The sequence below is a fragment of the Punica granatum genome, chromosome 1 (genome assembly GCF_007655135.1).
Source record: "Punica granatum isolate Tunisia-2019 chromosome 1, ASM765513v2, whole genome shotgun sequence".
NCBI lineage: Eukaryota > Viridiplantae > Streptophyta > Magnoliopsida > Myrtales > Lythraceae > Punica > Punica granatum.
In genome coordinates this window covers 9,790,668-9,800,986 of record NC_045127.1, presented here as the reverse complement: position 1 = coordinate 9,800,986, position 10,319 = coordinate 9,790,668, and the positions used below count along the sequence as shown (strand labels likewise).

Below are 10,319 nucleotides of genomic sequence, written 5' to 3'. Positions count from 1 at the left end.
AAAATCACAGCGATGCAGTGAGTTTTGCTCCGGAGGCCATTTCCTTCAAAATAGGGCCGTCATAACCTATGTTTTTCCATGTACCGACTTGCCAGGTCTTCTGCCGCATCATTCTCCCCTGTGTGGAGAGAATTCGTCCTTGAATCGTCATCGTCCGAGCTATCACCTGTGTAAGGAATCAGGTGCTTAACATTAAACACATCGGCAGTACGAATGTGGCTGGGAAGTTTAAGCCGATAGGCGTTCAAATTGATCTTCTCAACGATCTCCACAGGACCAATCTTTCTAGCAGCGAGCTTGTGGTAGTCACCAGCAGAAAATCGATCCTTCGTAAGGACAGCCCAAACAAAATCGCCAACTTCAAACTCCACGTGCCTTCTCCTTCGGTCAGCAACAACCTTGTATTTCATGGCAGCATTCTTGAAATTATTCTGCACAGCTTCATGAATCTCTTGCAGCCCGTGAACGAAGTCAGCCGCCTTACCATGAACCCTGGTCTTATCCGGCACGGGTAACAGATCAAGGGGACCCCGAGGAGTAACAGAATATACCACTTGGAATGGACTGAAACCAGTGCTGCGAATATAGCATGGTTGTGCGCGAACTCCGCCGGACTTAACTTCTGATCCCAACTCTTCACGTGCTCCCCTACTAAACCTCTCAATAGATTACCCAAGGACCTGTTAACCACTTCTGTTTGTCCATCTGTCTGCGGGTGATACGCCGTACTGAAGGTCAACTGGGTGTTCACCATCTTCCAAAGGCTCCGCCAAAAATGACTCAAGAAGCGGGTGTCCCTATCAGACACAATAGAGACTGGCAGACCATGCAGACGGTATACCTCCCGAAAATACAACTGAGCAACTCGTACAGCATCAGTGGTCTTCTTGCACGGAATAAAATGTGCCATCTTGAAGAACCTGTCTACGACCACATATATAGAATCATTTCCTTTTTGGGTACGAGGCAGGCCGAGAACGAAATCCATACTGATATCCACCCATGGCTGCAAGGGAATCGGCTGGGGCATGTACAACCCCGCGTTAGTTGCTGTACCCTTAAACACTTGACAAACCTTACAGCGCTGCACGTACTTCTCCATTTCTTTACGAATTGTAGGCCAGAAATACGATGACTGGACCAGTTGCAATGTCCTGTCTCTTCCCACATGGCCCTCGCCGTGTAGCTGCTGAATAATGTGGGCTCGCAAACTACAATCAGGAATACAGAGCTTATTTCCCCTGAAAAGAAAACCATCCTACAATACGTATTCTGTTCTTTCTCCAGCTCGAACTTTAGCTAGCGTCACAGAAAAATAGGGATCAACTTCAAGCAACTCAGCAAAAGAACTAAAATCAGGTACCTCAACTGTCATCCTGTTCAGAATGCTACGCCTCCGACTAAGAGCATTTGCAACGCGATTAGTGACTCCGCTCTCGTGCTTTACCACGAAAGTAAAATGCTCCAGGTAAGCCACCCATGATGCATGACGAGCTGACACCTTATCTTGGCTATGGAGTGCTTCAGGGCCTCGTGGTCGGTATACAAAATGAACTCCTTGTGGAAAAGGTAATGTCGCCAATGCTTAATCGTCTGCACTACCGCATAGAATTTCACGTCGTAGGTGCTGTATCTCACTTTCGCCCCCGTTAGCTTCTCGATGAAGAAAGCAATCGGCTTGCTATTTTGGCTCAAGACTGCTACAATACCCACCTTCGATGCATCAGAATGCAACTCAAAGGGCTGCTGAAAATCTAGCAGGACAAGAATCGGGGCGGTCGTCAAACGCTCCTTAATATTCTGGAATGATGAGGTAGAAGACGTGACAAATCGATATCTAGAGAAAAATAGATTCTAACAACCCTATCTCGAGGGAAACGGCCTCTGGAGCAAAACTCACAGCCTTTGGCTGTGAAAAGACGAGATTTTGGCTGAATTTCGTCATTTATGGCCTCAAACGGGTATTTTATTGTTATTTGGGTATTTTTGCAATTTTAGAAAAGTTTATTTCTTTTTATGCAATTTAGATTTTTTTTAAACCCTATTTAAGCTTTGTGTAAGCCCTAGGGCTGGAAGGAGTTGTCTTTTGGACTATCAATAAAATTCAGAGCTTTCGTGCTTTGTCCAATCTCAGATCGATTCGAGTTTGATGCTTATTTCCTGATATTCGTAAAATCAACAGGTATAGAAGGTCGAAGTTCTGGTATTCGTGCGCGAATCAACGGGTCTGTGACAGTTACTCGCGTTGTACGTTGCGTCAGTTGGTATTAGAGCTGCGTTCGTTCTTGGATCAACGATGCCGCCCAAGAGGAGGGATCGTGTGGAAGATGTTCATGACCGTGAAATTCTGCGACATCTGGAGCAGAGGCTAGACCAGAGGGATCAGAGGGATCAGAGGATGGATCGTATGATGGAGCAACTAACATAGTAGATGGCTGCACTTTTGGAGAATCAGAATCGAAGAAACCCTAATCTGAATTCTGACCCTGATCGAGAGGAAATCGAGTATGATTCCAATTCCAAAGGGGACACAGACGCGACGTTGTTTTCCGAAGAGGATCCATCCGATGAAGCATTTTTTGTAGCGGGAGGCGATGGAGATCCCAAGTTCGACGAGGAGGAGGAGATTGTGGCAGGAGATAGGTTGCCCTACTCGATTCAGATTCTTCTCGAATCGGCTATTCGGAACTGCGATGAGTTTCAAGTCAAAAGTAACGATGTCGAGAAGATCATCGATTGGGAAAACACATCCCCTAAACAGGTTGAAATCCCATTCAAGCCCGCAAGGGTGCTGCTTCAGGATTTTATTGGGGTTCCAGCTGTTGTGGATTTGGCTTGTATGCGTAATGCGATGAATAGCCTTGGAGGTGACCCGAGCAAGATTAACCCACTGGTTCCAGTAGATCTTGTGATTGATCACTTTGTTCAGGTTGATGTGGCTAGATCGGAGAATGTTGTGCAAGCAAACATGGAACTCGAATTCCACAGGAACAAAGAAAGGTTCGGTTTTCTTAAGTGGGAATCTAATGCATTCCACAACATGCTTGTTGTTCTTCCTGGATTGGGAATTGTCCATCAGGTGAACTTAGAATATCTTGGGAGAGTCGTTTTCAAACCTCCTGCCATTCACTCATCGACAAGTCTGCGGACATTCTCGCCGTCTTCAATGTCAGTGGCGGAGGGAGGAGAGGTTAAGGATTTGGTCTGACCCTGAACAGAAATAAAACTAGCTAAAGATACCAGGGACAGTGTTTTCCGGATGGGGATAGATTGGGCTAGAGTCATGGCTGAGGAACCAGTTAATGGGCTTAAAGATAGTGTTAATTATGCAGCCTTGGAGCAGTACAGGTGGATAATCAAAATGGTTCACTCCTGTGGAATGAATTTGATGCTCACTCTTTTTCATCATTCATTACCACTGTGGGCTGGTGACTATGGTGGGTGGAAGCTGGAGAAAACTGTTGATTATTCTGTTTACTTTATGAGGCTTATTGTTGAAAATATGTCAGATATCGTGGATTACTGGGTGACATTTAATGAGCCTCATGTCTTTTGTTTGTTTACTTATGCGACCGGTGCTTGGCCTGGAAGTCATCCCAATATGTTGGGGGCTGCCACTTCTGCTTTACCAACTAGTGCCTTCAGACAAGCTATGCATTGGATGGCTATGGCGGATATAAAGGCGTATGATTGTATTCATGCTCAAGGAACATCATCAAGACCTGTAGTTGGGGTGGCACACCATGTCTCATTCATGCGGCCTTATGGTTTATTTGATGAAGTGGTCTCTGGTGCTAGATTGAAGTTAGCAGAGGATGATGAGTATAGTGAATCTGGACGTGGGGTATATCCTGATGGCTTGTATCGTGTGCTGTTGCAGTTTCATGAAAGATATAAGCACCTGAACATCCCCTTCATCATTACAGAAAACGGAGTCTCAAATGAGACAGATCTGATTCGTCGGCCATATTTGTTGGAACATCTACTTGCTGTTTATGCTGCCATGATCATGGGAAATCGTGTTATTGGTTACCTGTTCTGGACAATTTCTGACAATTGGGAGTGGGCTGAGGGGTATGGTCCAAAATTTGCACTTGTCGCAGTTGATCAAGCCAATGGATTTGCTCGAACTCCACGACCCTCATACCATCTATTTCCTAAAGTGGCTACTACAAGCAAAATCAAAAAAGAAGATCGGGACTCTGCGTGGAATGAACTTTACAGTGCTGTTAAAGATGGAAAGAACGTGTATTTGAGAGATATTTGGCCATCAAATGAAGCAATCACCAAAGAGAACCCCATGTGGAACCAGTTGACTGTGGCCCTCTATTCATGGGACTTGAGCTCAACTTACATCCACAGACCACCCTACTTCAAGGGCATGTCCATGTCTTCTCCTGGATCATACCGCGTCAAGGATGCCTACTACCTCTTTCACTTTGGGGACAACATCAAAACTGATCACATCTCACTAACTGGTAGCATCCATAGGGACAGTCCTACTGCAAGATACCTGATGGAGCGTGGTGTCGACAAAATTCGAGGGTGAATTCTTTCCACCCAGGGGAGAATGATGAGGTAGAAGACGTGACAAATCGATATCTCGAGAAAAATAGATTCTAACGACCCTATCTCGAGGGAAACGGCCTCCGAAGCAAAACTCACAGCCTTTGGCTGTGAAAAGATGAGATTTTGGCCGAATTCCATCATTTATAGCCTCAAATGGGCATTTTATTGTTATTTGGATATTTTTACAATTTTAGAAAAGTTTATTTCTTTTTATGCAATTTAGATTTTTTTTTAAACCCTATTTAAGCTTTGTGTAAGCCCTAGGGCTGGAAAGAGTCGTCTTTTGGATTATCAATAAAATTCAAAGCTTTTGTGCTTTGTCCAATCTCGGATCGAGTCGAGTTTGATATTTATTTCCCGGTATTCGTAGAATCAACAGGTATATAAGGTCGAAGTTCCGGTATTCGTGCGCGAATCAACGGGTCTATGACGGTTACTCGCATTGTACGCTGCGTCAAATGTGCAATTTGCACCGGTGTCCCTATTGGAGCATATTAATCCAGGAATTTCTTATCAACCAGGCAGCACCTGCTGGTTGATTAATATGAACATGTGAAGTAGGAGAACTTGTTTTTCACCTCTCAAGCGTATAGATGTATATATAAGTGAGTTTTGATGAAGAAATATGTTAAATGATCGGAAAAGAAAGAAAGGTACGGTGCGATGGCAGAAATCCTCATATGAAATTAAGAGGTCAAAGAGATTACGGAGTGCGATGGAATAAATATTCAAAAAGATTACGAAGTGGATGTTTTCTGGTGGAATTTTCTCCTTTTATAAATTTTTTTCAAAAACTAATAATTAAATTGAGACCTCTCAAACAAGCTAGTTTATTGGATGTCTATGATCATGTGGGCTCGAAGGAGCCCCACCAGATGGTCAATCTAGCGGAAATATGTGAGAGGATATGTGACGAATTGACAATGAGGATCAAAAAACTTGATTCAATGGAAGCATGATTAACGGAAGGATCTCAAGAAAAATTAGTGTAAGTAATTGTAATTGGTTTAATGAGTCTATTGTCCCAAGCAAAATTAGATCCCGAGCTACGCTTGCTTGGACCCCTTTGCGTAGTTTATTATTATGCAGCGGACAATAAGGTAGTATTTACTTAAAATAACAATGATCAAATATTATGGAATTGCTCTGACTCCATCTAATTTATTTTACTAGCTAGCTAGTTAGTTGCGGAATCAATTGTGAGATTCTTATCGTTTGGTGGCTTTCTAACGCAATCTATCAGCACAACTACGTATGTACTCTTTGTTTAAGGATATCGGGGGCCCTCCTTGGCAGATAACCCGACTAAACCAGTACTTCATGATGGGCTGGGCATGAAGTTTTCAGAGTCTCAGTCATAATTTCGTTTTTGTGACCGATTATAATCCAATGTGGCTGTTCCATGAGTTATTTAAAGATGTGCTTGATATAAGTTCTTGATGCCCCTTTGATTATCCCACGTTGGTCAGATATCTAGGAATACTCGGGAATTACGGCTCTTTCTCCGAAGGCTAAGTTAGCCAACAATATGTGGTGAAGAGCGTTGAGATTCGACTCTAATCAATCACATTGTCATCGGATTCTCGTATACAACCTGCTTTGGGTATGGATCTGGTTCAGATTTAAAGGGCTTGCTTTGGGCCCTCCCTCTTCTGGAACATGTTATTTGGACAGGTTTGTATATACCACCTGTGTCGACTCTTATTAATCACATTAGTTTGTTGCTGTCTGACCACGAAATACTAATAATTTCTGACATAAATTTATCATAAAGAAAAAGATATCATTTCTTACACATGAATTGAATCGGAGAAGATAATTTATTTGCAGGATTACAAAGCATGGAAAATTTGCTTAAAGTAAAATGCAATAATATGAGGCAATAAGTTTGATAATATATCCAGTCGGGTTTCAGGGCATTCGACGGATATCAGACATCAATGGCAACTGAACTGTGGAAATCAATAAAGTATCCCAACTATTAAAACCCATTCTTGGCATCAAAAGTAGTGTAAGCTCTGGAATGAAACCGATTGAATTATCTCAAGGAGAATGATTAGAGCATGATATCGAATGGACACACCAAAATGTTTGTGTCTGAATGAGATCAATATCGAAATGAAGAATACCAATTTGCAGCTGCATCTTTCTGACAGTATATGATTGTAATGCAGAAACCTGAAGAATCGTGATCCCCAGAAATGGACCTTCAAATTGAGTATCATACATCGAATCTCATCCATACCAGAAGTCAGCATCCCTAAACTCGACTCAAATGCATTACTGATGCATATGCAGTTGCCGAATTACATCTTCTCGCATTGCATTGTCACCAGTCACCACCACCAGTCATATCCCCAGTTCTTGATCGCTGACTGTATCCAGATCCAAAGTGAGTGATTCTCGCCGGGCTCTCAACCAACCTACAGCCCTGCGAGTCACTGATTTACACCTCTTTATCTTCACTTTCACCAAACAAGGGCACCCACTAGCTACCGCTTCTACTCCCTGATCAGTGATTGGGCAGCTCCTAATGCAGAGCTTCTTTAAGGCAGTACATTTTGCAGCAATGCAAGCAATCTCAGCATCGCCCAGTGTCTTGGTACCACAGAGCACTAATCGCTTTAAATTTGAGCAATTCGAAGCTATTGAACCTAAACTCAAGCTCGTAGCATTCACGCCGACAAGAACAAGTTCTTACAAGTTATGGCAGTAAGTAGCTACAGAGAGTAAGCCCTGATCACCAATGCTGTTTGCCCTGCATCAATCAATACTAAGTTTCCTCACTAGCCTGCAATGTTCAGCAACTGAAGCAAGCCCGAGATTTGTGCAGTACGGCGTCTTCACGAGGAATATCTCTAAACTCGGAAAACTGGAAATGGCATTTAGGCCGAGATCACTCGCCTGAATCCTCTCCAGATGGATCCCAACCATGCCGGGCACCCGCTCTGTTATCGCCTGCAGCATCCTGTCCCAGTTGCCCTAGCACTTCATGAGCCTCAGAGTCCTCAGGTTCTTTGAGCGGATGATCAAAGGGTAGTAGCTTGGTCCGTTGTAAAGCTCCTTCAATAATATCGTCCTCAGCGAATCACCCACCACTCCGGGACCTATCAGATCGAAAACGGTCTCGTCAGTGAGGCCGGGAAGCCTCTTACCTGATAGTTCTTCTAGTGATCCGCAGTTATTGAGGATGGCATTAACCCCTTTGGCTGCGAAAGTACATTGGCTGCGGGGGAACTTCTTGAGGCCCCTGCAGTTTTTCGCGATGGCTTCCATGCCTCGATGGGTGAGGTGGCGCGGTAGTTTAGTTAGCAAATATATTCAAGCCTTCGGCCCACAAAAAGCAAATCTAGTCGTTGATGAATTGTAAGTTTCACTCTCTCGTTCTCTTCTTGGAGCCTTTCTTTTTCTTCTCTTTTTTTTTTTTCCTTCTTTTATTATTAATTACCGCCCGCAACTTTTAATTTTTGAATTCCTGAATTGTGATTGAATCTCCTGTATTGCATGGATTAAACACGTCGTTCGTATAGTACAAACTCCCAATATTGGTTTGTATAAAATGCATGCAGTCGTTTATCCTTTGTCCACTTTCCCCTCCATTATTATGTATGTTTTATATGCGTAGTTGGTAAAATCGTGATGTTGATATGATCCTACCCAAAAAAGGATCATATCAACATAGATTGCAATAAATCACTTTTCGTGATCGAGGGGAAACATGTAAAATCAATCGGACATTTGAAGATCATCCAGTACGTACACAATATAGGCAATCCTCTCAATGGTTGGCCCCCCTGTTATATAAAAAAGAAAACAAAAATTGGCAAACGGTCAAGAATTTACAATATACATTTAAGCTCTTCTCTCTAACTCTCCCTCTCGGCTCTTCCAAGGAGAAGCGTGCCCACTCACTAGGGACTGTTGGATTACCCTTGAGGAGGACCACAATGTTTCCTTTCTATGAATGAGGAAGATACTTGGAAGACCAGGGGTTGACCGTGCTAGGCCCACGTCAATAGAGTCATGTGAAGCAGCAAATACTGCCCTACGTCACGTCTTGTCATGTTATTTACTATAAAGGAGAGATAAAATATTGTGTTTGATAACTCAAATTAAATGTTCAATTTAATCATTCAACACTTAATTGAGTTAAACTTGCTTGATAATACAATATGAAAATTGATTTAATTTAATGAGTAAAGAAAAAAAAGAGTGTTGAATCATCAATAGCTACTTATTCATTCAGCTCTATTTTTGCTGACACGCTCAGTAGGGACGACTTTTGGCTTATTTGCTGTGGTACCCTGATCTTTTTTTTATTTTACATGTTGGTCTCATTTCTCAAATCTTGGACGAATGTTAGAGAGAGAGGGGCACGGAGGGGTCTGAAACTCGATTGAAGGAAGGGGCGGCGGTGACCCCAATCCGGCCAGAACCGCCCTATTTGATGTTGCCGATGACCTTGTCTGGACTTTTTTTTTTTTTCCTTTCTGAACTTCTTTGATCCAGAGATTGGGCGGTGGGGACTCCAAACCCAGCCCCCACTGCCACAAAAAAGATTGTCGGTGACCTCCGTGCTGGCCAGTGACCTCGCCTGTGGTGGTGGTGGGGGCCGGCGTCAGAGCCCTCACCACTCCGATCACCTCGCTAGAACTTTTTTAATTTTCAGAAATTATAAAAGAATTAAAGGTAGGAGGAAAAGTGAAAAGGAAAGAAAATATAAGGTTGACATGTTAATTCAATACTCAAATTTTCAGAATTTGCTTTTCCAAACAATTTTGACTTAATTTATTAAGCACTCATTTCATTGAATGCTTAAAATTTAAGCATTTAAATTTTTAACACTTAATATTAAGTCCAAACAAACACAACCTAATAGAATTTTTTGATAAGTCTATTAGTCTCTATATTTTAGTATAATAGGCACTAATGGACGACCAAGGTCAAAAAGTGACATTTATTTTTTTCTATCAATAGGAAAGGTTGTGGTGCGGACGATGCTATAAAGTTCTTCTCCAACCCACTCATCCATCACAATAAAGGACCTAATAGATTTTTTTTGATAAGTCTATTAGTCTCTATTTTTTTAGTATAATAGGCACTAATGGACGACCAACGTCAAAAAGTGACATTTATTTTTTCTATCAACAGAAAAGGTTGTGGTGCGTACAATGCTATAAAGTTCTTCTCCAACCTACTCATCTGTCACAATAAAGGACCCAATAGATTTTTGGAAAAAAGACAAAAACTCTACTGTGACTTGGGGTCGGAATAAATTATATCATATTATTTTATTTGAGACAATTAGTCTCACTGTGATTTGCTCCATTAGACATAAGGGATTACGGTGTTAATTTTTTTTCATTTTTAGTCCTCAATCTTTAGACTTTTAATCATTTTGGTTCTAAATATTTTTTTATCATGTATATCCTCAACTTTCTATTTTGTTTCATTTTAGTCCAATAGAAAATCAAAAGGGAAGGAGGGGTCGGGGCCGTCAATCGGCGACCCCGACCCCACCGCGAGGTCACCGGCGTCCTCCGTGGGTACTGACGACCTTGGCGGAGGGGTCAGGGTCATCGATTGGCGACCTCGACCCCAAATCGATTGGGGACCTTCGATCAGAGTTCCAGGTCGATTCGGGTCGTCGGTACCCATGGAGGACGCTGGCGACCTCGTCGGGGGGATCGGCGACCCCGACCCCGACCCCGAATTGACAGGGTAATTTTTTATTGGACTAAAATGAAACA

At 42.6% G+C, this 10,319-nt stretch overlaps 2 pseudogenes; one reads left to right on the top strand and one right to left on the bottom strand.

Annotated features, from left to right (window-relative positions):
- Positions 1-2,431: 2,431 nt before the first annotated feature.
- Positions 2,432-4,549, top strand: LOC116203009 (annotated as a pseudogene).
- Positions 4,550-6,444: 1,895 nt separating this feature from the next.
- LOC116195701 lies at positions 6,445-8,056 on the bottom strand (annotated as a pseudogene).
- Positions 8,057-10,319: the final 2,263 nt, after the last annotated feature.